The 25,120-nt window shown below is 35.5% G+C and overlaps 1 protein-coding gene across 5 annotated transcripts in view; it reads right to left on the bottom strand.

The window, feature by feature from the left end:
* Nucleotides 1–25,120, bottom strand: part of LOC124088585 (interferon-induced very large GTPase 1) — a 67,372-nt gene that overhangs the window by 18,927 nt on the left and 23,325 nt on the right. For 3 of the 5 annotated variants that reach the window (XM_058576939.1, XM_046438284.2, XM_046438285.2), the window contains one exon: nucleotides 4,948–5,031. The gene's annotated coding sequence lies outside the window, so the exon portion shown is untranslated. Of the gene's footprint in view, nucleotides 1–2,854; nucleotides 2,921–4,947; nucleotides 5,032–25,120 lie in introns of all 5 variants that reach the window. The other 2 variants (XM_058576940.1, XM_058576941.1) reach the window with 1 other exon arrangement.

Below are 25,120 nucleotides of genomic sequence, written 5' to 3'. Positions count from 1 at the left end.
TTCCCCACATCCTCACCAGCACTTGTTGTTTGACTTCATAATGGCTGCCAATCTTACTGGAGTGAGATGGTATCTTAGGGTGGTTTTGATTTGCATTTCTCTGACTGCTAGAGATGGTGAGCTTTTTTTCATGTACTTGTTGATTGATTGTATGTCCTCCTCTGAGAAGTGTCTGTTCAGGTCCTTGGCCCATTTGTTGATTGGGTTATTTGTTTTCTTATTGTTTAATTTTTTGAGTTCTTTGTATACACTGGATATTAGGGCTCTATCTGAAGTGTGAGGAGTAAAAATTTGTTCCCATGATGTAGGCTCCCTATTTACCTCTCTTATTGTTTCTCTTGCTGAGAAAAAAAAACTTTTTAGTTTAAGTAAGTCCCATTTGTTGATTCTTGTTATTATCTCTTGTGCTATGGGTGTCCTATTAAGGAATTTGGAGCCCTACCCCACAATATGTAGATTGGAGCCAACTTTTTCTTCTATCAGATGCAGAGTCTCTGATTTGATATCAAGCTCCTTGATCCATTTTGAGTTAACTTTTGTGCATGGTGAGCCCAACTTCCTTAATAAGACTCCAATAGTGCAAGAATTAAAACCAAGAATCAATAAATGGGATGGAATCAAACTAATTAAAAAGTTTCTTCTCAGCAAAAGAAACAATCTGTGAGGTGAACAGAGAGCCTACATCCTGGGAGCAAATTTTTACCCCTCACACATCAGATAGAGCACTAGTCTCTAGGGTATATAAAGAACTCAAAAAGCTAAGCACCAAAAAAACAAATAACCCAATCAACAAATGGGCCAAGGACCTGAACAGACACTTCTCAGAAGACGATATACAATCAATCAAAAAATATATGAAAAAAATGTTCATCATGTCTAGCTGTTAGAGAAATGCAAACTAAAACTACTCTAAGATAACATCTCACTCCAGTCAGAATGGCATCTATTATGAAGACAAACAACAATAAGTGTTGGCGAGAATGTGGGGAAAAAGATACACTCATGCATTGCTGGTGGGACTCAAATTGGTGCAGCCAATATGGAAAGCAGTATGGAGATTCTTTGGAAATATGGGAAAGGAACCACCACTTGACCCAGCTATCCCTTTCCTCAATCTATACCCAAAAGACTTAAAAACAGCAAACTATAGGGACACACCCACATCAATGTTTATAGCAGCACAATTTACGATAGTTAAACTGTGGAACCAATCTAGATGCCCTTCAGTAGATGAATCAATTAAAAAATGTGGCATATACACACAATGGAATATTACTCAGTAATAAAAGAGAATAAAATCATGGCATTTGTAGGTAAATGGATGGAGTTATAGAAGATAATGCTAGGTGAATTTGCAGGATGTAAAATCAACATCCATAAATCAAAGGCATTTCTGTATATCAGTGAAAAATTAACCAATCCCCAAAAAACAAATGGTGAATGTTTTCTCTGATATAAGGAGGCTGATTCATAGTGGGGTAGGGAGAGGGAGCATGGAGGAATAGATGAACTCTAGATAGGGCAGAGGGGTTGGAGGGCAAGGGACAGGGGCAGGGGATTAGCAATGATGATGGAATGTGATGGACATCATTAACCTAAGTACATGTATGAAGACACTAAGTGGTGTGAATATACTTTGTATACAACCAGGTATAAGAAAAATTGTGCTCTATATGTGTAATGTGAATTGTAATGGATTCCACTGTCATATATAAATAAGAAAATTAATAAAGAATTTTTAAATTATTAAGAGGGGATGAATGTATTTTATATGTGATAGGGGCATGAGTTTGAGAGGCTGAGTGTAGAATGCTATCGTTTGAATATTTGTCACCTCCAGAACCCATGTTGGAATTCAGATATTTTGTAATGGTATTGTGAAGTGGAACCTTTGGGAAATTTAAGGTCAAGAGGGTGGTGCCCTCGCAGGTGTCATTAATGACATTATAAACAGTGAATAAGTCCCTATTTACTTCTTTTTCTTCTGCTTTCAGCTGTGTGATTACCCAGCAAGAAATTTCTTCTCAGAAGCTGGAAACTTGATCTTGAAATTTCCTGCCTCCAAAACTCTGAGCTAATAAGTTTCCATTCCTCATAAATTATCCCATCCCACGTATTCTGTTACCACGATGCAAAGTGGACTAACAGAATATCATACTCATTTCATCTTGTGCTTCCTATATTCTACAACATCATTAAAATTTCCAATAAATAAAAATTTAAGCCCAAATCTTTAGACCATCAAAAAGCTTCTTCAGTAGTGGAAAGTATCTATCTGAAAAAGGAGGTAAATAATTTGAATAAATAATGAATGAGTTTGTGGGTTTGTGGCTCAGTGGTAGAGCACTTGCCTAGCATGTGTGAGTCACTGGGTTTGATTCTCAGCACCATGTATAAATAAATAAAATAAACATCCATCAACAACTAAGAGGTATTTTAAAAAATGAATGAAATTTCCCATTACATGTTAAAGAAAAAATTTAAGACCTTTAAAAATGCAAGAAACATAAAAGGAATTTATTTTCAGAATTACTAGAAACTTTAAAAAATGACATAAAATAAGAAATAAGATGACAAAAAGATAGAAATAATGAGTTTTTCAAAAACCTGGTAAAGAGAGCTGACTTCTGTGCAGCTCTAGTGGAAGCCAAAAGAAGAGAATGGAGTCTTTAATGCCCTGAAAGAAAATAACAGACAATTTCTATACAAAATAATATAATCTTGAAGAATTATGGTACAAAGTGAACACTGAAAACAAAAAATAAGAGGATTCACCACTAGAAAATGCACAGTAAAAGATATAAAATATTGCATTCTTCAGTGCAAGCACAAAATGACTGAAACAGTTACAGACCTCATGAATTCAGGAAAACCTTTACACAGCAGTGCAGACAGGAATCTGAGCTTCTGGGCACACTTCCTGGATGGAAAATGGCACCCATTATGGGAGGTGTATGGGTTTACATAGACTACATTTAGTCTGCGAAAACTTCAACTGGCCAGGGGTAGGTTGTGAACATCTGGAACTTGTTTTTACTGGTCACAGTTTCTGTTAGGCAGTGTTTTTACAGGGCAGGCATGGAGGTTAGAGGTCAGGGTCCAGTGCTTGCCTTGCCCTCCCAGGGTCACGGTATTGTCATGGGGGCAAGGTTGATATTCTTAGGTTAATGGCTATCTGCTTTCCAGGGTCTGTCTTGCTGCAGGGAAATGACCAATGGGAAGGATTAAATTTTTTGTTTTTTTCTTTTCTCTTCTTTACCCCAGACCACATACTGTCTTAGGTGTCATTTTCCCCACATCCTTCACTCAGAGGAAGGAAAATGTCACCCACAGATTTTTAAACATCCAGGAAGGACTAATGGGCCATCAAAAGAAAAATATGTAGAGCTCAGCAGTAAAAATCCTTGATATTCATACAGAGGAGTTGAAACCATATCCATAAAAAAACCTGTACACAGATGTTTGTGGAAGATTTATTTACAATTGCAAAAACTTAAAGATAACAAAAGATTTTATTCAGTAGTTAGATGGGTAAATACATTGTGGCATATGTAGATGATGGGATGTAATTCAGCACTAATATAAAATCTATTATGAAAAATTGAAAAGATGTATAGGACCCTTACATGTGTAGTACTCAGTGAAGAAAGTCAACCGGAAAATACTATTTACTATATGGTTCTAATAACACAATTTTCTGGGACAAGTCAAAGTATGAAAATAGTAAAAGTATATTTCCAGAGTTTAATTGGGATGGAAGGATGAACTGGTGAAGTACAGAGAATTTTTGGGGTAGGAAAAGCATTCTGTATGATTATATAAGTGTGGATGCATATCATTAAACATGTGTCAAAACTCAAAAGAATGTACAACACCAAAAGTTAACAATAATGTAAACTATGGATTTGAGGTGATATTGATGTGTCAGTGTAGATTCATCAGTGTTTAAAAAAGTACCATTCTGGTGGCAGATGTTGGTAACATGGCTATACAGTAGAGGAAAAAGTGGTAGATAAGAAATCTCTCTACCTTCTGCTCTGTTTTGTTTTTGAATATAAAAATTATTCAAAAATAATCTATTGTAAAATAAAACAGAAATTTATAGTATTGCATGGAGAAATTGAAAATCAGTAATCACTTCAGAAAGATTTGGCAAAAGTCCTTATGTAACTGATAAAAAAAAACTAGCAATTCATTAATTATAAAGAACACTGTAACAATAAGGAAACAACCCAGCCTAATAGCTGCATGTAGGAGAATATATACAATGTTTTCATTGTGTCTCTAATGATTGATACACCTTTGGCCTACACAGAATAAAACGGGAGTTAAGGACATAGGACATTCAATTTTGGGGGTTGTTGTTGTTGGCCAGTAAGGGAAAGGGGTGAAGAAAATTGAATGTCTTGAATGAAGGAATGACAGTATGCATTTTGAGAGTCAGTCTAGTGATCAGCCTAAGACATGGATGCGGTCTTCACCAGCCAGAACTCCCTTTGAAGGTAGATTAAAACAAGATGTCCCAAATTGCACTCATCATCTGTTTACCAAAACTCTCCTCCTTTTGTTTGCCCATCAAAATCATCCTATTTTAGTATTTCTTTGTCTATGCTCCAAAGAGCAGCCCTCGATTTATGTCACTCTGTAGTAACTTACAATCAGACTTCATACTTTCAAATCTTCTCCATATGATTTAAACATATAGTTCGATACCAGATTATGTATATTATGAAATAAATCATACAGGAGTCACATTTTATGTGATAAGTGAGTGGCTCCAGTGCTCTACATTTTCAATGAAACATTGGACAAACAAGTGAAACTATCAGAATCATCTTTGCTGGAACCCTGGAAATTAGCCAAAGGCTTATGATTGCAAGGTGAATGCTGAAACAATAAAAAGGCAACATAAACATGGTAGGGGAATGCTGTGGCATTTTTACTTACTGTTGGTTCAGAGTCCTCCCCTGTTCAGCAGAGGTGTTGAAGAGAGCAGTCTTTATTCCCAGAGTAGAATCTTGGTCCCTAAATCTAAAAGACCAGAGAAAATCTTATTTTTCATGAATTTCATCTGTTCAACCCATCTGGTGCCATTTGAGGAACTGTCAAAGAAACTCTTTTTCTTTTTCTTCCCCTTAGCTTTGGGTTCTCTTAGGTCATAAAAATGACTTTTTAAGGATATTCCATAAAAATATTACAAGGAAAATGTGTTAACCTTATTTCCTGTGAAAAAACAAAATGAGGAAAACTGTAGATGGGTTAAAAACCTGATAGAAAAAACTAGGGAGAGAGAATATAATGGGAAGTAGAACTTTGAATGCTTCCTAATACAGGAAATGACAAAGCCACATGCATTCCCACAGCAGAGTATATACCAAGTAAATGCTTGAGAAGACTCAAGATGACACTTCTGACTGATATTTAGGCTCAGGAAATGCAGGAAGTGAAGAGTCAGAATGGTAAAGGGTCTGACTAGGCATTAAGAGAATATCCCAACACTGAGTCAATGCAAAGATCAGATGAGACTTTTTTTCCTTTTCTCCAAGAATTAAAATAAATTTTGTACCAATAGCTCAGCTGAACAGAGGCTAGAGGAACTGAGGCTTCAGAGAAAACATATGAAAAAGAAAGTCTATCCAAAGAAGATTTCAAATTGTTCCTTAAATAATTACAACCCACACCAGCCATCAAAAAAGATGGAAAGAGAGAGTGTCCTAAAGCTTCCTCAGGGACTTCTAGTTTGATTGGTATTTGAGAGGCAAATCTTATTTTTTGAAAGAGTAATTTGTGTACCTGCTTATTTTTACAAAAAGATCATACAATCATATACTGCAATCATGACTGAAACTCTTGATTCTAATGTGTTTGCCTTTTGGAGTTCATGAGAAATTCCAACATCACAGAGGTCTGGTTTCTCTTTGTTTGAGAATCATTTCCTCAGTTTAACACTCCACTTATATTTTATTATTGTCAGCAAGAAGAAATCAGGAGTCACTTCAACACTTTGGAAATTCCTTATATATATAAGCAATTTTATCACTTAAAGGTTCTGGTATGTATATAACTCCAGGACATAATTTTGCCAGGCTTTCTGCCACCATACAATAAGGATATTTTTCCTTTTGTTCTGATGACATGTTCCATACTTTCTTCTGAGCACTCACTTCAGCATCCTGAGTCCAGGTTTCTACTAATCGCCCATTTAAGGTTCTTTAAAATGTCTCTGTCATGTTCCTCAATATTCTTCTATCTTCCAGCTTCAGGCCTGATTCCAAATATGCTCCCACAATTTTCAGTATTTGCTAGAACAGCATTGAACTTTTCCTTACCTAAAACATATGTTATTTTTGTATCACTGTGTAAAAATTAGCACAAAATTATTACCTTCAAACAACACACATCAATCAAAATGTGTTTAATGAGTCTAGGCACTGAGACAGAATAGGAGGCCAGATCTTCCCCAAGAGAAGGTCTCTCCTTGTAAAAACTTTGGCCAAATAGTAAGTGCTGGATTGAATTTGCTGGAGAAGAAAGTTATCTTGTATTGAATCTTGCTTTCTTCCAGATAATCAAGGATTTTATTATCTGTGGGTAATACATAACAAGTGAAGTCCTTTGTTACCAGACCATCATTAATACAAGTATCTTTATCTCTAATCATTGCACTTAGAATGTTCTGAATATATTTTCCTATTCTTTCCTTTTAAATAGCCAAATCTGCCAGATAATTTGTGATGCAGGTCATCTCTGGATCAGCTGTTCAACCGACAGCTGTCAAGTCTCTCCCTGGTACACTGTCATTGCAGCTGCTACCATCCTGAGCTTGCTGGACAAGATGGAAGTAGAATAAGGATCAGACCTGGGACCATTTTACCTGCAAAACCAGGCAATGGCCTCATCTATCCCTGAGGGATGAGTAAAGACATCTGCAAGTGTTTGTGGTTGCTGTGGCCTCACTGTGTTCCAATGGTACCACTGCCAGCTCCAGTGCCTGGCCACTAGACTGACAGTTATCTGCCATGATTCATGCCATGATCACTGCACTCAGCCAGGCAGGATTAAGGGGCTGATGATGTCATTCATCCCCTCAGACTCCTCATCTAAAAGGGATCTGATCAAAACCACTGCTTCTGAAATTAAATTGGAGGCAGAAGCAGCTTGACTTCATTCACACCACTACAATATTAACAATGGGAGTTGCCAATAAAGTGACTGCTTCTTTAGCAGTCCAGTCCAGGTGTAATAATGACAACTATAGCTGGTCCAGGTGTCTCAAGATGGCTACAGGACACTTCACTTTAGTTGTAACACTTAAGACCATGTTACCACCCCAGACTATTCTGACCTACTACCACTCTGGATGTCTCTGCCTACCTTATCACTGCTTCAGATGTTGCCACTCTGGTATATAAACAGCATCTCTTCCACCTGTGACAGACAGTCGAACAGGTGAGCCTAGGATGCCTGCATAGCCTGGCCCTACAGTGCAGAGAGCTGTGGTCAACAGGCAAGAGACTGTGCATATAGTTGGCTCTGCCCCTTTTGTATATATATGCAGTATTCCTTTTAGTCCTACTGGGCTAATTGGGGAGCTCTAGCACTGCACTGCCCAATACCTCACCCCACTGTGGTGCAGTATAAACCCCCCAAAGCTTTTTTTTGGATGGTTTTATTTTGACTATTTATAATTTCTCATACTAATACAGCAAGCTAACTGGTTGTACTAAAATCTGATAATACCAAGGGTTGCTAATGCAGAATACTGTGCAGCCAGAGAGACTGAAACACTTCAGAGAATGGTCAAGAGCTGCTGGGAGACCAACAGTGGTGCTGCTGAGAGCTGTTAGCTTCTGGCTTCATTTGCTGCTAGGAATGGTTAGCTCTGGCTGTGGAGTGCTGTGGCAAGTTGCTAAGTACAACTGCTGAGAGCAACTAGGATAGTTGCAACAGTAAGGGTTGAGAGCTCTTGGCATCCATGTCTTATAGCTGATATCACTAAGGGAGCTGAACTTTGTATTTTTCCAATTTCTATACATATTGATCAAAAGAACCCTCAGCCAATTAGTAAAAAGCCCTGCTTGACTGAGTCCTCTTCTCAGGGTCTCACAATCCTGCGATGCAGGTTTGAACTGAGTTATTTTCTCATGTAGGATTAACTGGAATAATAAGCTGCATGCAAGTGTAATGTAGGCAGAATTCAGTTCCTTGGATCGTAGGACTGAAGTTCCCATTTTCTTTCTGGCTTTTGTCTTCATTGTTCCAGCTCCTGGAGGCGGCCTGTAGTTTCTTGCCACATAGTCCTCTCCATAGTTCCTCTCATAACATGGCATCTTACTTATTCTAGACACCAAACAAGAAAAATATTTGCCTAATCTCTCTTGTAAAGACCCAATCTGTCTTTTAAGGGCTTTTTCCAATGAAGTGCATCTCAACAGAGATGATCCTTACTTTGCTTATTCAAAATTTATCATTTTTGAAAAATCCCGCTCTGTTTTTGCAACATTCTATTGGCTAGAAGGCAGAAGAGGGCATCATACAAGACATGAACCATGAGGCATTTCTATCTGATTGACAACTGAACTATATAAAGCGTTCATTCAAGTGTTTGACTTGTCAGAGGAACTCAATAGATTTTAACTATATTATTCTCTGAATTTTTGAAAGCTCCTCCAAGAACCACAATCTCCTTTTCCAATGGGATGTGGGATTGGATGAGGTACATTCTCATTGAAAGGATAGAGGACAAAAAAGGGTTGCCACAATCAAGACAAAGGAGAATCTCATTCTCTTAGAAATGACAGTGTTATTGTTTGTGCAAATCTGTACAGAGAGCACCTTTATCATGGACCTGGAAGATCTATAACAGAGGACTTATAAGGCATATGTTCACAAAGGTTTCCAGAGAATTTTTCAGCATTTCAGTCAGCTTTTCACTGCTGTGACCAAAGACTTTACAAGAACAAATACACAGGAGGAAAAGTTTATTTAAGGGCTCACAGTTTCAGAGATCTCATTTCATAGACAGCCTTCTCCATTCCTCAGGGCTCAAGGTGATGCTTAACATCATGTCAAAAGGGTGTGGTGGAGAGAAGCAGTTCAATACATCACATCAGGGAGTACAGAGAGAGGTCTGCTCAGCAGAGAAATAATATGTATTCCAAAGGTACACCCCCAGGGGCCCACCATGTCAGCCTATAGTTACTACTTAGTTAATCCTATCAGGAAATTAATGCGTTGAAAATGTTAAGGCTGTCCTAACTCAATTGTTCCATCTCTAAGCCTTCTTACATTATCTCACACGTGAGTGTTTTGGGGGAAACCTTATATTCAGACCATAGCATTTGGTTTGAGAGATTATAATTCAGAGAGAAAAAAGAGAAAAGTGCAGCCCAAGGGAGTGTATCTCCTGGAAACAGTTCTGTTTGGCTCTTATTAGAGGATACATATAACCTGCAAGATACCTGTTATCACACCTAATCTCATGTTCAGTGGGCAGAAGGAACATGGGACTTAAGAGGCTCAAGAATTTTAGCTGGATTATTCAGAACATGTGATCCACTTGGTGAACCCATCTCTTTCCAAGTGATTGAGGCAAATTTGCTGACAGGATTTCTAGCTAATTTTACCCTAAGAGCCAAAGCACTCAGGAAACAGACAAATGCATTAGTAAAAAATTATTAGAAAAAAACACAGGAGATTTTAATGCGATGAACAAGGTCCAAAGACCTGAGAATCTTAAAAACTTGGTATGGACACAGGAAAAAGAGAAACTCCCGAGAGAGAGGGTTTCTGTCCAATCCACAGAGGATGGTGAAGATTGAACATGAAACAGCAAGACATATTCCTATAGAGAGTGTGAATACAGGAGTTTGTACACCCATATATTCCAAAATTATGAGGAAGACATGGAAGATAACAATGGGAAAGAAATAAATGCTCAAGACAGCCTGATTTTAAAACATGCCTTTTTCCTGGCTACTATACTTGAAAGTGCATATCAGAGATATAGCCCAGGATTCCGATCCTGTGGTTTAACTTTCAGAGGTAGCATCCACCTAGCTCCTTACTTTTTTGCCAGCAGTTAACAACAACATTAGCCATGGAAACTGTTCTAACATAGAGAAGATTCATCATTTTAGTATAGACTGAGACTAATCAGAGATTTTGTGTCTCTTTTTCTGCTAAAGTTTTGGTAAGTCTTAAGGTTTCTTTCTCTAAAAAATCGGGCTTTCCTCTAGGAGACATGGAAGTTGTGACCAAGCCTTGATTACTAAATATGTGAGGGAGGATTGAAAATAACAGGATATCAGTGGCAACTGATTTTTCCTACCAAGGTTTCTACTGAGCTGGATTTCTTGAACGGTTACTGAAAGGGACTGAGCAGGACACAGAGGATGGTGAACTCGCTGAGAGTTTTCTCTACTGTACAACCTGGTTCACATTTCCACAATGTTCTGGTTGTAGGAACTGGGGAGTTAGTGTGGGTCTCATGAGACTCGCCTCACTGCATTCTTCACTGAGTAGGCTCTGCTGCACCCTGTATAATAGTGAAATGGATTTGAAGACATTCTTTAACATGACCCCCTGAGGGGAGCTGACAGTGCTTTGATATGTTTCCAAGGGAAAATATGATCCATAAGTGATTTGAGAGTATAAGCTTGTACCCCACAAGACACTATTTTTTTTTATTGCCAAGAAAAATTGGAAAAATAAGGTTTTGTATTGACTAGAGAGAGAACAATGTGACCATTCATTCTATGTTTAGCTCTTGCAAAAGACTGAGTTCTTGGACATTGTGGAGCCAACTAAGATGACCTCTAATGAGGCTTATGCAAGGATGTACTAGGTACCACCAGAACTCACTTTGTTATCTTTTCTAAAAGTTACCTTTTACTGATAAGAAATGTACAAAGAATCTTTTTCCCTTGGCTACAGTGTCTGGAAGGAATTCCTTTGTAATGACATAAACAGTCAAATTTGTCAGTTCTAAGAAGCCTATAATAAGAGGCCGCAGGATTACATACTTGTTCAAATCCGTATTTCCTCTTTTCACTGACCCGTAATCTAATTTAAATACATATAAATTATTGTGTAGATTTAAGAACTGTATATAAGGCACTCATCCAGATAGTGTCCAAAGGTAGTGAGTAATCCTTTATAGCCCTGTCTGCCTCTGGGGCTGGTCTTGTCTAAATGCAGATGAAGTAGAAACACAAGCAATTATGAATGTGGAAGAGAAGCCAAAATGTTGTGAAAGCTACTATTGTCAACAAAGGGGGAATTATGTGCTTGATGTAGATCATTTTGTCCATATCATCAACCTAGAAGACTTCAGACAATGATTTAAACAAAGGTTTTTCCTCTTAGCTTGACATAGAGCTTTTTGTTGTGTTATGGAGATAGATTTAGAGCAGGAAGGGAGAAGTTCATTCAAGGAAAGGCAAAAATTGCAGGAAACTAAGGGAGGTGTTTAGGATTGTATTGCCCTCATTTCTGTGACTGATTCAATCAGTGTATTCATGTATTAGAGAGTTGCCTTTGGTTTTAAGTCAACAGTGTCAAAAGACTGAATTAATATTTTAGTGCAGTTGTTCTCAATATTAATATTGCATAATAAGCATCTAGAGACATTTATAAAAATGTGGATTCTTAGCTTCTCTTATAGTTCCAACAGGAGATATTTAGGTACCATTCACAAACTATAATTTTTGTAAACATCTCAAATCAAATTGATAAAATTTGCCAACTGGTCAATTATATTTTGAAGGTGGCTATCCTAAGAAGATATTTGAATGAAGAAACTTTGTAGTAGAATAAATCAGACATTATTATCCTATGATTACATGAGCAATGTGATTCTATGTCATGTACAACCAGAAGAATGAGAAGATTTACTATACTTATGTCAAAATACATTGTAATGTCATGTATAACTAATTAGAACAAATTTTTAAAAAGAAGAAAAAAAAATTGTCCTCTCTACCAATTAAAAAAGAAAAATTGCCATTCTAGATTACATGCACTTAAAAACAACTCATTTGAGTTTAATTGTTAAAGTATTTGCTTGGTGAATATTTGCATATATACACATGAAGCTTCAGCTAGAATGTTAGAATGTTTACCTGAGCATTGTTCCAGAATTTAGCATCATAAGACAAATAAACAAGGTGAAGTATAATGAGACATAGACCATAGGTCCAGAAATACAGCCAACTGTGACTGACTGATTTTGAAGTAATGTCACTAAGAATATGGGAGAAAATTACCAAAGACATAAGGAATTTTTCCCAGAGCTGCTACATAAAGTGATTTTTCTTATTGAAAATATACATCAAATATTGAACAGCATCAATAATTGGATATATGCTGGCAAAACTTGTATCCTTTTTTTTTTTTTTTTTTTTTGGTGCTGGGGATTGAACCCAGGGTCTTGTGCATGGAAGGTAAGCACTCTACCAACTCAGCTACACCCCAGCCCCAACTTTTATAATTTCAAAATAAAGATATATAAATTATGTTATTTAAAGATAAACAAAATGTAGATCTACATCAGCTTCTCCACAACAACACCGAATACGTGGTAGTACAGCATTATTTTTACTATGCTTAGGGAATTTGAATTGGAGCCTAAGAGCACATACTAGCCAAATTCATAAAGAAATAAACAAAACAATTAGCATGAATAATTTTATATAATATAAAATTAGAACAATCTATAATTAAATTTGTTTCTGAATCAGTATAGGAGATGGTGTTGCATGAATGAAGATAATGTGTGTGGTCCTTGCTGGTCATAAGAGTGAATATGTGAATAGTTAATAGATAGTTATTTTTGAATGTATCAGATAACAATGGAGGGCAGTCATGACACAAAATAGGGGGATTGTAACCTAAATAATGGGATGAAAAATATAAAATAAATCTCAGCCCCAAGAAGGTAGAAAAGAAGAACATATCCAAATAAAACAGTACATCACATATACACAAAATAAAAGAGCAGAGAGAAGCCAAGAGTTCCATCTCCAGGTATATGCCAATATATAAACACAGACCACAAGACATATCCACAAGAATTTCATGCCAATGCTGTTCTTTCACAGTACTGAAATATCTCCTGTTAGAACTACAAGAGAAGCTAGGAATCCACATTTTTATAAATGTCTTCAGATGCTTATTATGCAATATTAATATTGAGAACAACTGCACTAAAATATTATTTAACATTCTGGAAATATTTCACATGCTGAAAACAACTCAAATGTCTATCACATGCAAATGAGTAAAGCATTTGGGATATATTTGTTTTTGTATAAAAATAATATACAAAACTGAAAATAAATATGATAGCCATACACAACATTATGGGTTAACCTCACAATATGAAGTTTTGCAGAGGAAGCCAAAAATAAAAGAATATACTTGTATGATCTGAAGAGATAAACAGTGGGCAAAAATAACACATAAAATTCCAATCTTCTCAGTGACTCAGGCCCTAAAGAGAATCATTTCTGGTTTTCTCCTCCTTCACACCTCACAATCAGATAATACATATTCACAATTTTACATCTGATTTGTATACACAGATGGCTCCCTTCCTAATTGCCAGGCATTTTGCTAGACAATGGGGTTGGAGAAATTAGCAAAACAAGGTCCAAGAGCATTGGTGGAACTTCCAATCTAAGACCCATAGAGGAGCCTAGGACAGTAAGAAAGAAAAACAAAGCATTCATTGAAGCTCCTCCCACCTTTGTAACCTCACTTTGTAAATCCAGATGATGTTTAAGACATCTGGTCAGGCCTTTCTCACTTTCAAATTTTTCCACCTTAAAATTTAAGACTATAATTAATAATCATCTTTGTGTTCTTCCCTCTGGTCCCCATGGAAGAAATGTCTGTCACCTCCTGCTCCTACTTACCTCCCCTTGGATCTTGTTTTCTATATCTTGAGTCTAAGATATCTTGAGCATTATACTTTCTTGGTTGCTTCAATTTGGACAAGAACACATGCTCAAGTCTTTCCATTCTACATTCCATTAAATTCCAATCTGCATTCCATTAAATGCAGATTGTATCCTGACTATAATTTTTACCTTCTTCATGTTTTCTTTAGTGTGAGAATTCTTAATAATAATTTAAAAAAACTTGAAATGTTCATATCTGTTTCAACAAATGCGTGCTGGTGAAATCAAAGGATGAATCCATCACACCCACTGATTATTTAGTCTTACTTCTGACTAGAGATTTAACAAAGAGATGCTAAAATTCAGGAATCTATTTCACACGTATTTATTGAGGGCTACCCATGCTGGAAAATATTCTAGGACCTGTGAGTTCATTGATAAGTAAGGCAGGTTAGGTTTCTGCCCTTAAGGTGTTTACATATTAACAGGTTAATTAGACTATGGGCAAAAACATGAATGAATAAAATACTTTCAGAATAAATTAAGTGTAAGAAAGCATGTTATTGGGGCTGGGGTTGTGGCTCAGTGGTAGATGCTCGCTTAGCAATTTCAGGGTCCTGGGTTCCATCCTCAGCACCGTATAAAAATAGAAAAATAAAAGGTATTCTGTCCAACCACAACTAAAAAATAAAATATTTTTTTAAAAAAGCAAGGTATTGGTTATAAACTCAAGGCTGCTTTAGATTGTGTGGTCAGGGGACATAGCTTTGAGGAGCTGTCATTCTGCTGCTCATCTTGTGGTGCTTTTGCTCTTCTTGTCTTTTCTAATTTCTATTAAATTTTAGCTTGCTTCTTGGTCTCTGTCTACTGTCTGAAGTGTTATTATTTCTCTGGAGTAGGAGCATCTCTCAGGACTTATTGAATTATCCATGCAGACTTGTTTATTCTGGGAACTTGTTCTACATTTCCAGCTGTCACTCTTTGGCCATTTCTTTTTCCTAGATATATTCTCTACTTCTATGTGGTCAGTATATTTAGACTCTCCATGTGAGTGAGATCATACATAATTTTGTTTTTTTGCATGGCTTATTTCACTTAACATGTCTTTCAGTTCCATCCATGATGTCACAAATGACAGGGTTTCATTCATTGTTATGGATTATTCCATTGTGTATACATGTCATCTTCCCTTTGTTCAATCATCCCTGATGGGTGTTTAGATTTTCTTCCAGTGCATAGCTGTTGTGAATATTGCTATAATTGATATGCAAATGCAGATGACTTTTGACATACGGATTTTATTTCATTTGGACATAAACTCTGTAATGGCATTTCTGAATCATATGGGAATTTCCTTTTACAATCTTTGTGGAATGTACTTACTATTTACAATAATGGTTATACTAATTTACATTTCCACCAACAGCATATGAATTCCCCTTCCCCATTTCTTCACCAGCATTTTTTATTTTTGCCCTTTGTATAATAACCATTCTTAAGGGAGTGAAGTGTTGCCTCATTGTGTTTCATTCATAATTCCTTGATCATTTAGAGATATGGAGCATGTTTTTTTCATATACCTGTTGGCCAAGTGTATGTCTAAGTTTGGAAAATATCTACTTAGGTCTATATTCTATTTTTTTGACATAGAAAATGTATCACGACATGTTTCAACTTTAGGATTCCATTACAATAATAAAGTACATCATGGTCAGGTAGAGGTGTTCTTATAAAGACACCTTTCTATGTGTTGTGGATGCTGAATTGAAACCTCATGTGCTGCCACATCCTATCATGGAAGAGTAATCTGACCCCAGAATTATGTGATATGGACTGTCAGAGATTTCCTAGGCCATAAAATATATATTCAGAGGCTATTCCTGAAAATACTGAGAGGCCAATGAACTTCTTGCTGCTGCCTTTGGAAGAGATTATGAGGAAACCATATGTGTGTTGAAAACTCAGGAGGAAAGACTAGGAAGAGAGCTTTGTGGGGAATTAGAAAACTGACAGCCTCCTATATACAGAAATTGAGAAAGCCATGAATTCCCACAACAGTATATATACCCAGAAAATACCTGAGAAGACCCAAGTTTCCACCTCTAGTTGGTGAGTATAAGCAGAAAGTGGAAGGCAAGGCAGAGTGGTAAAGGGCCTGGCTGGACACTGACACTGAACCAAAGCAAACATTGGAGGAGGTTTCTATTGGATATGGAAAAAGACAAACTCCAAAATGATGTGGCCCAGGGAGAAGGAATGAAGGAGTCACTGTCTTTCAGAGTGACAAGACAGGTCCCAGGGAATAAATATCCATCAAATCTGAAATGACAATTTCTGAAAAGAGGCCAAAGCATTGATCCCACCACAGACTGACCCCACACCCTCCATCTGGCCCAGTGAAAATAAATCCTTGGCACTGACCACAGACTCCATACCCACTAACACCATATCCTCCATCTGGCCCAGTAAAGATAGCCCAAACTGACATGCTCATTAATTAAGTCGCCTCTCAGTGTAACCTATATAAGCATAAACCCTCCCTTTAGCTGGTGGCTCATTTTCCACCAGGAAAGTGGGTCCATCAGCTAAGCTGATCTGTAAAGTTTGCGTCCAGCTTGGTCCTTTTGTGATAACATTTTCTGTTTTCTTTTCCAAGAATTAAAAAGAAAAAAACTACTCTGGTAATACATTAGGTGAGCACCAGGTAAAAAGGATCAGAGACCTCAGAGCCCTCACATGGCTAATGCAGTTTTTCCAAAGAAGATTAAAACTAAACAAAACCCTTAAGAAATTATTAAAATCACACTCACCATCAAAACAAATCCTGAGCAAAAGGAAGAATCTGATTTCTAGAGTTCCCATGTTATAGTTTCGAAATGTCCATTTTTTACAAAAAATTAAAAATCATAAGTATAAAGTTTGGTCCATTTACAGAAAAATTAACATATTCCTTGTGGGAAAAAGTCACTTAATTCATTTAGCAAAGATTTTAAATCAGTTGGCTTAAATATGCTTCAGGAGGTAAATGAAAATCATCAACAAAGAGTTAAAGGAAATTAGTAATGATGTCTCCTAAAATACTAAATATTTATAAAGAGATACTTTATAAATTATTATGAAATATTATAAAAGGCCCAAAACAGAAATTCTAGAGCTTAACATGCAACAAATTAAATGAAGAAGTTACAAAGAGTTTCAATAGCAAACTTAAGCAGACAGTAGAAAGAACCAGAGAACTTTAATAGAAGTCAATTGAATTTACCCAGTCTGAGAAGTGGATAATAAAGAATGAAGAACAATGAAGAGATATTATGAGACTTCTGGGGCATCATTAGTCACATCATTGTATACATATTGGTGGCTTCAGAAGGGGAGAAGTGTTTGGGGGAGATAAAGGAGCTTCTGTGGTTTGGATATGATAAGTGTCCATGGGAATGGAAGGTTAGTATTTAGGGAGGTGGTAATGGGAGGTATTGTTGGACCTTTAAGGGGTGGGGTATAGTGTGACGCCTTTAGGTCATTAGGGGCATGCCCTCAAAATGGATCATGGTACTTTCCAAGGAACCTTGGTGAATCCTTTGAAGAGTGCTTTTACAAGGTGAGTATAGTTGGCTCCTTCTCTCTCTGTTTTATGGTTCAATATGGAACTCCTTGCTCCTTCAGGCAGTCTTGACATCTGCCTTGCTGTTTGGATGTTCTGTCTCAAAAACTGACTTATATATAACATCTCTTCTTTAGAAATTCACTGTTGCAGGTATTTTATTAAGGTAAGAAAATGTGGACTAATATAAAATTTATATCCAGGAAATGAGATACCAAATAGCAGATATATAGAAAAAATATCAAAATGACTGAAAGAAGCCTTTTATCACAGATGAATATAAAAAGATTAATCTCTTCCATCAAAAGGCAGAGATTTATAAAAAACAAAAACAAAATATCAGGATACAATTTTACATTGTCTACAGGAGACTCATTTAGATACAACAACAAATAAATAAGCCAAAATACAAAATAAAAGATATTCCTAGCCACTAGTAACCAAACAAGAACTAGGGTGGCTTCTTAAAATCAGATGAAATATATAGTAAGTAAAAAATTGTTTCAAATATGGACATAAAATAAGGATATAAAATATTGATCAAATATCAATTCATCAATAAGATAAAACAATCATACATATCCAAGTAGAAATCTCTAAATTTTATATGGAGTAAAAATTGAAAGAATTAAATAGAGAAATAGTTCTATAAAATAGGACAAGTTTTTAATGTTCCATTTTTAATTTTTTTCTTTTAAGGTGCTTTATAATTATACGTAACAGTAAGCTTCAGTGTTATACATACATGAACATAACATAATTTAGTCAATTTCATTCCCCAGTCCTTCTGCTTTCCCTTCAACACTCCATTTTTGATAATGGATACAATCAAATATGAGATTACAAATACAGAGCTTGTAGAGAACTATAAACTGACTACACCTAACAGATGCATACAGAACATTCCATTCAACTACATCAGAATACACATTCTTCTTTGGTATACACATTTTACCCATTCAACATTTTCCAGAATAGATCATTTAGTAAGCCATAAAAAGTGTCAATAAAAATTAGAAGATTGAAATCATAAAATGTATCTTCTCTGACCACAGTGTAATGAAACTATAAATTAATAACTAAAGAAAAGATAGAATATGAAATTGTGTGAGAATTTAATAATACACTCTTTAATAACAAAATGTCAAAATGATCATACTACCAAAAGTATTATATAAAGTTAATGCAATTCCCCAACAAAATAACAATGATTTTCTTCACAAACTAGAAAAAAAAGAGTCCTAAAATTAATCTGGAAGAAACAGGAGACCCAGAATAGCTAAAGTGCTTCTGTGCAGGAGAGTGATGATGGAGGGAACACAATGCCAGACTTCATATTATACTACACAGCTAGAGTACCACAACCAGCATCATATTGGCCCCAAAACAGACATGAACCACACAGACAAATCCACATAGATACAGTCAACTGATACTCAAAAAGAGTGCCAAATATATACATTGGAGAAAAGATAGACTTTTTAACAAATGGTACTAGGAAAACAGGATATCCTTATAGAGAAGAATGAAACTAGGTCCCTCTCTTTCACCCGGCACAAAAATCAACTCAAAGAGGATTAAAGACCAAGGAACTAAACCAGAAACTTTGCAACTGTTAAAAGAATAGACTTAACATTTTAACATATTGGTATCGGCACCAATTTCCCCAACGAGACTTCTAAAGCATAAGAAATAAAGCCAGAAATCAATAACAAATATAGTGTTATAACACTGCAAAGGAAATAATTAAGAATATGAAGAAAGAGCCTACAGAATGAGAGATCTTTGCCAGTTGTTCCTCCAATAGGGATTAATATCCAGAATATATAAATAACTCAAAAACCTTAACAATAACAACAAAACACAAATAAGAAAATTAACAAATGAATAAAAAAAACTATACAGACACTGCTCAAACCTGCCAACAATTATGAGATAATGTTCAACATTCCTATCAATCAGAGAAATGCAAATCAAAATTGAGACTTAATCTCACTTCAGTCAGAATGGCAATTATCAAGAATAAAAATAATAACAAATGCTGGCAAAAATGTGGAGAAAATGATACACTCATATTGTTGATGGGATTGCAAATTAGCTCAACAACTCTGAAAAGGAGTATGAAGAGCCCTCAAAAAATCAGGAATAGAAAAGTGAACTTACAATAGTGATACAGCCTACAACAATGTTTATGGCAGCATAATTCACCATAGCCAGATATAGAACCAGCCCAAGTACCCATCAACAGATGAATGGATAAAGAAATGTGGAACATATACATCTGTACATTTATTCAATCATAAAAAGAATGAAATTATAGCATTTGCTGGTAAATGGATGGAACTGGAGAACATTATGCTGAGGCAAATGTCTCAGAGTCAGATAGTTAAGGGTATAATTGTAATGTTTTCTCTTGCTGACAGAAACAACACCAAATAAGGGGAAAAAATGAGGGGAAATTCTAGAAAAATAGAAGGAAGGTCAGTGAAGGAGAGGAAGGAGATTTTAGGGGAGACAGGAGAGTAGGAAAAAGAGAGGAATTGTGGAATGAAGTTGATGAAATTATATTATATACACATATGAATATATATATATATATATATATATATATATATATATATATATATATGAATTCACATAAGTAAATTTTAGCTTTATGTATAACTACAACTACATATAACTATAACACTAATTTTAACAACACAGTAAATAAATAGAAGAAAGATCAGTAGAGAAAAAGGAAAATAGCGATGGAGGGGGGAGGAAAATGAGAAGTACTAGTGATTGAAGTGGGGCAAATTATATCCTATGCTTCTATAATTAAATCATAATGAACCCTAATATTATGTGTAATTATAATGCACTAAGAGAAAAGATATATTTTTAAAAGTACAAATTAAACTGGACGAGACAATTCTTTGGCATAATTATAAATTAAAATGCAACAGTCAAATTTTAGAAGATGCAGTGAAATCAATGCTCCATGGGAAATTTGCAGCTATGAATTTCTAAATCACAAAAGAGGGAAGACCTCAATCCCTAACATATTTTCATACTTTAAGGAAATAGAAGAGAAAGGGAGAGAGAAGGGAAAGCATATGGAAATGGTAGGAGACCCTCAATGTTACACAAAATTACATATAAGAGGTTGTGAGGGGAAAGGGGGGGGGAAACAAGGGAGAGAATTGAACAACAGCAGATGAGGTAGAGAGGGAAGATGGGAGGGGAGGGGAGGGGGGATAGTAGGGGATAGGAAAGGTAGCAGAATACAACAGTCACTAATATGCCATTATGTAAAAATGTGAATGTGTAACCGATGTGATTCTGCAATTCGTATATGGGGTAAAAATGGGAGTTCATAACCCAATTGAGTCAAATGTATGAAAGATGATATATCATGAGCTTTGTAATGTTTTGAACAACCAATTAAAAAAAGGAAAAAAATTAAAAAGAAGATTTTTGGAAAAAAATACAGCCTTAATATCATTCATGAGTTAGACACAGTTGCTCTCATGAGCCTGTGTTAGTGATATTGATACTATAAATATGTTTTCATCTTATGGGAGAGGACGGTAAATGCATAGGTCTGGCAATGATAATGATTTATGCCTCTGGTTAGTTTGGGTCTTCTTTGGTCATGACACAATTGCTGATTTAAACAACAGTTAAAAGGTTTGTTTGTTTGTTTGTTTGTTACAGGGGGATAAAAAAGAATGGTCATTCTGGAAAAAAAGATTCTATTTTCTAAAAAATATATTTAAATTGCAAGTGAGATTGGAAGCTTTATAGGGAAAGCATAAGTAAGTGCCATATTAAGTATTAATGTGGTAGATGTACCACATGTGAAGGCCCTGTGCTAATAGCATCACTTAACCTGAATACTTTATTCTACTACTTTAACCTTGATACCAACAGACTTAATGTATTCAGCTTTTGTTTTCAATTATCTGTTATGTCCTGCAATGGGTTTACTGTAGACACTGTGAAACTATTATGACCCCTCAAAGACATAAGGCAATTTTCTTCTCACCAGGATATTTTGGGAGCAAATTACTCTCAGTATTAACATGAATAAGTCGATGAATTTTAGGTCCTCATATAGTGATGGAATTCAGTTATAATTTCAATTCTAATTATCATATCACATCAATAAATTGTGACAAAATACTTAAAAAAAGGAAATAGAAACCAAAGAGTAAACTGAACTCAAAGACCACAGAAGGAAGAAAATAGTAAACATTAGAAAGACAATGGAGAAAACTGACACAAACAAAATTTAGCTTTATGTAAAGAAAATATCCACATGCAAAAAAAAAAAAAAAAGAAGTCAGAGCCCTACATCACAAGATACAAAAATTAACTCCAAATGTATCAAAGACATAAATATAAGAGGTAAAAACATAAAACCCTTTCAAGAAAACAAGGGTAAATCTTTATGATCTTGGATTCAACAGTAGATTCTTACATGACACCAAAAGCCAAGACAGAAAGAGAGGGGGTGGGGTGGTGAGAGATAGGAAGAGGACTCTTCAAAATTAAAAAACCTTGTGCTTCAAAGTACATGATCAAAAAAAAAAAAATGAAAAGTCAATCCAAAGGATGGAAGAATATATTTGCCTGATATATATCCAATATTGGTTTAATGCAATGAATATAAAATAAACTCTTACAACTCATTACCATAAAGACAGGGAACCCAATTTAAAGATGGGCATATGATTGCATAGATATTTCTCCTAAGAAAATTTACAAATGGCCAAAAAGCACATTGAAAGATGTATAATATGATTAGTCATTGGGAAAATGCAAATTAATACCACACTAGATATTTCACATCCACTAGGATAGGTTTAACAACAAAGGACTAACAAATGCTGGAGAGGGCATGCAGAAAGTGAATTATTGGTGGAAAGGTGGAATGGTGCAGCTGTCATAAAAAGCAGTTCTGTAGTTTCTTTAAAAAGATTAATAGTAAATTATGATATGGCCTAGGAAATCTAATGAGAGGTGTAAACCTCCCAAATTGAAAATAAATAAATACTTATACACAAGTGTCCACAGTGGTACAATTCATAGTAGCCAAAAGGATGAATATTATCCAAGTGCTCATTAAGTAATGAATAAAAAAGATGTGGTACATTCATGCAATGAAACAAAATCAACCATAAAAGAATGTTCTGATGTAGCCACATTGTGTGGAAGAACCTTGAAAATGTTATTATAAGTGAAAGGAACCATACAGAAAAAGTGAAATATTGTATCATTCCCTTTATAAGAAATATTAAAAATATATAAATCCATAATGACTGAGGGCAGATTGGTGGCTGCCAAGATCTATGGGAAGTGTGAAAGACAATGGAGAAGCAATTGCTTAATGGGCTTGGAGTTGTCTTTTGGGATAACGAAACTAGTTTGAAACTTGAAAGAGGTGCTTGTTCTATAACATTGTGGATGTACCAAATGCTAGTGAACTGTAATATTTAAAATGGCTAATTTGATATTATGTAAAATTCACCTTAATAAAACAGAAATCATGTACATTTCCAATTAAATAAAGGGTATTAAAATCAAAAGGTAGTCAAACTGAAATTATTGTATTATATTGTACTATTATTTATACTCAAGGGTCCACGTTTAGCCATCATATATGTACAGAGGGCATGCTACATAATGATGTGTTACCATGCATCTCTTCACAACTGAAAGTTTCTCCTGGAAAATGAAAGCCTAGGCATTTAAAAGGGTTTTAAAAATGGTGATTTATCAGAATTATCCTGTAAGTTCTCAACTTTCTTCTGTAGTTGGAATGGGTAATTTTCAGTTGGCTACTTTACGTAATGAAAATGAGTAAATGCTATAACTAGGAATTATGGGTGGAGAGTACAGCTCAGTGGTAGAGTACTTACCTAGCATGCACAAGGCCCTGGGTTGGATCCCCACCAGTGACAGAATTCCAAACCAGGAGTTTCTTCTCCTGAGAGTTGTTAGACATTTACTACACGCATGGAATGGAACCTTCATGGTCTTATCTGCTTCCCTTGGACCACTGACTATGATCTCAGGGACCACAGATACTTCAACTTTCAGTTTTGAAGACAGAAAACAGTTTCTGGCAAAGAGTGAGCATGTTTAAGAATGAGAGAGTGTGTTCTGCAAACTTTTCTGTCTCCAGGCTTCTGCAGTTTCTTTCCCTGTTTTCTAGTTGAAGTTCCTTTGAAAGAATTCTAGCTGTATTCCGGAATAAACTAAGGGAATTTTGTAACACATTTTTTTTTTCTCGGAGAAGAAAAAGAACCAATGATTCAGGAAACCATACCCAGCTTTGAGCTTTGACTAAAAGGCATTTAGCAATGTGGGGCAGAGAGGGAAAATAAGATGGTAGCTGTGATGATTGTTCTTTTCCTTGTGGAGTTCTCTAAAGTTAATCATCAGCTGTGAAGGAATATTTCTTTCTAGGGAAAAATAGCTAGACTGTGGAACCAACCTAGATGCCCTTCAATAGATGAATGGATAAAAAAAAAGTGGCATTTATACACAATGGAGTATTACTCTGCACTAAAAAATGAAAAAATCATGGAATTTGCAGGGAAATGGATGGCATTAGAGCAGATTATGCTAAGTGAAGCTAGCCAATCCCTAAAAAACAAATGCCAAATGTCTTTTTTGATATAATGAGAGCAACTAAAAACAGAGCAGGGAGGAAGAGCAGGAGGAAAAGATTAACATTAAACAGAGACATGAGGTGGGAGGGAAAGGGAGAGAAAAGGGAAATTGCATGGAAATGGAAAGAGACCCTCATTGTTACACAAAATTACATATAAGAGGTTGTGAGGGGAATGGGAAAAAAACAAGGAGAGAAATGAATTACAGTAGATGGGGTAGAGAGAGAAGATGGGAGGGAAGGGGAGGGGGGATAGTAGAGGATAGGAAAGGTAGCAGAATACAACAGTTACTAATATGGCATTATGTAAAAATGTGGATGTGTAACCGATGTGATTCTGCAATCTGTATTTGGGGTAAAAATGGGAGTTCATAACCCACTTGAATCTAATGTATGAAATATGATATGTCAAGAGCTTTGTAATGTTTTGAACATCCAATAAAAAAATTAAAAAAAAATAAAAATAAAAAAATAAAGATAGAAGTGTTGACTTAAAAAAATAAAAAAAAATAAAAATCAACTTACTTTCTGAATTACATAGGAAATGTAGAAAATATTTAATGGACACTTCCTCCATTATCATTATGCAAAAATTCTGCTCACGGTTTTTCATCATTGTTTTCTTAGTATACCATAAGAATTCATAAGGCCTGCTTTTTCATGATGTATAATAAAATTGCAGTGTTGTATTTAAATGTAAGTTGTAAAGAAAAATCTCTTGAAATAGATTCTTAAAAACTGGAGATTTCCTCTTTTCTTATATTTACAGAGATATTTGCCTGACTGGAAATATATCAAGAACAGCAACAATGAATATTATTCTTACTTATATGATCTAATCTGTGAATGTTTATAAGTATTAACTTTTCTGGTCTCTGCTAATTAAACTGTAAGACAAGAAGTCTGGCAATTTTAAAAATAGGAAGAAGGCAAAAATGTTCTTTATCCTTTGTCTCA

The sequence above is a fragment of the Marmota monax genome, unplaced genomic scaffold, assembly GCF_021218885.2.
Source record: "Marmota monax isolate L192 unplaced genomic scaffold, Marmota_monax_Labrador192_F-V1.1 WCK01_AAM20220418_F8-fsc00061, whole genome shotgun sequence".
NCBI lineage: Eukaryota > Metazoa > Chordata > Mammalia > Rodentia > Sciuridae > Marmota > Marmota monax.
Note: the sequence above shows the minus strand (reverse complement) of the source record. Positions and strands in the feature narration are given on the sequence as shown.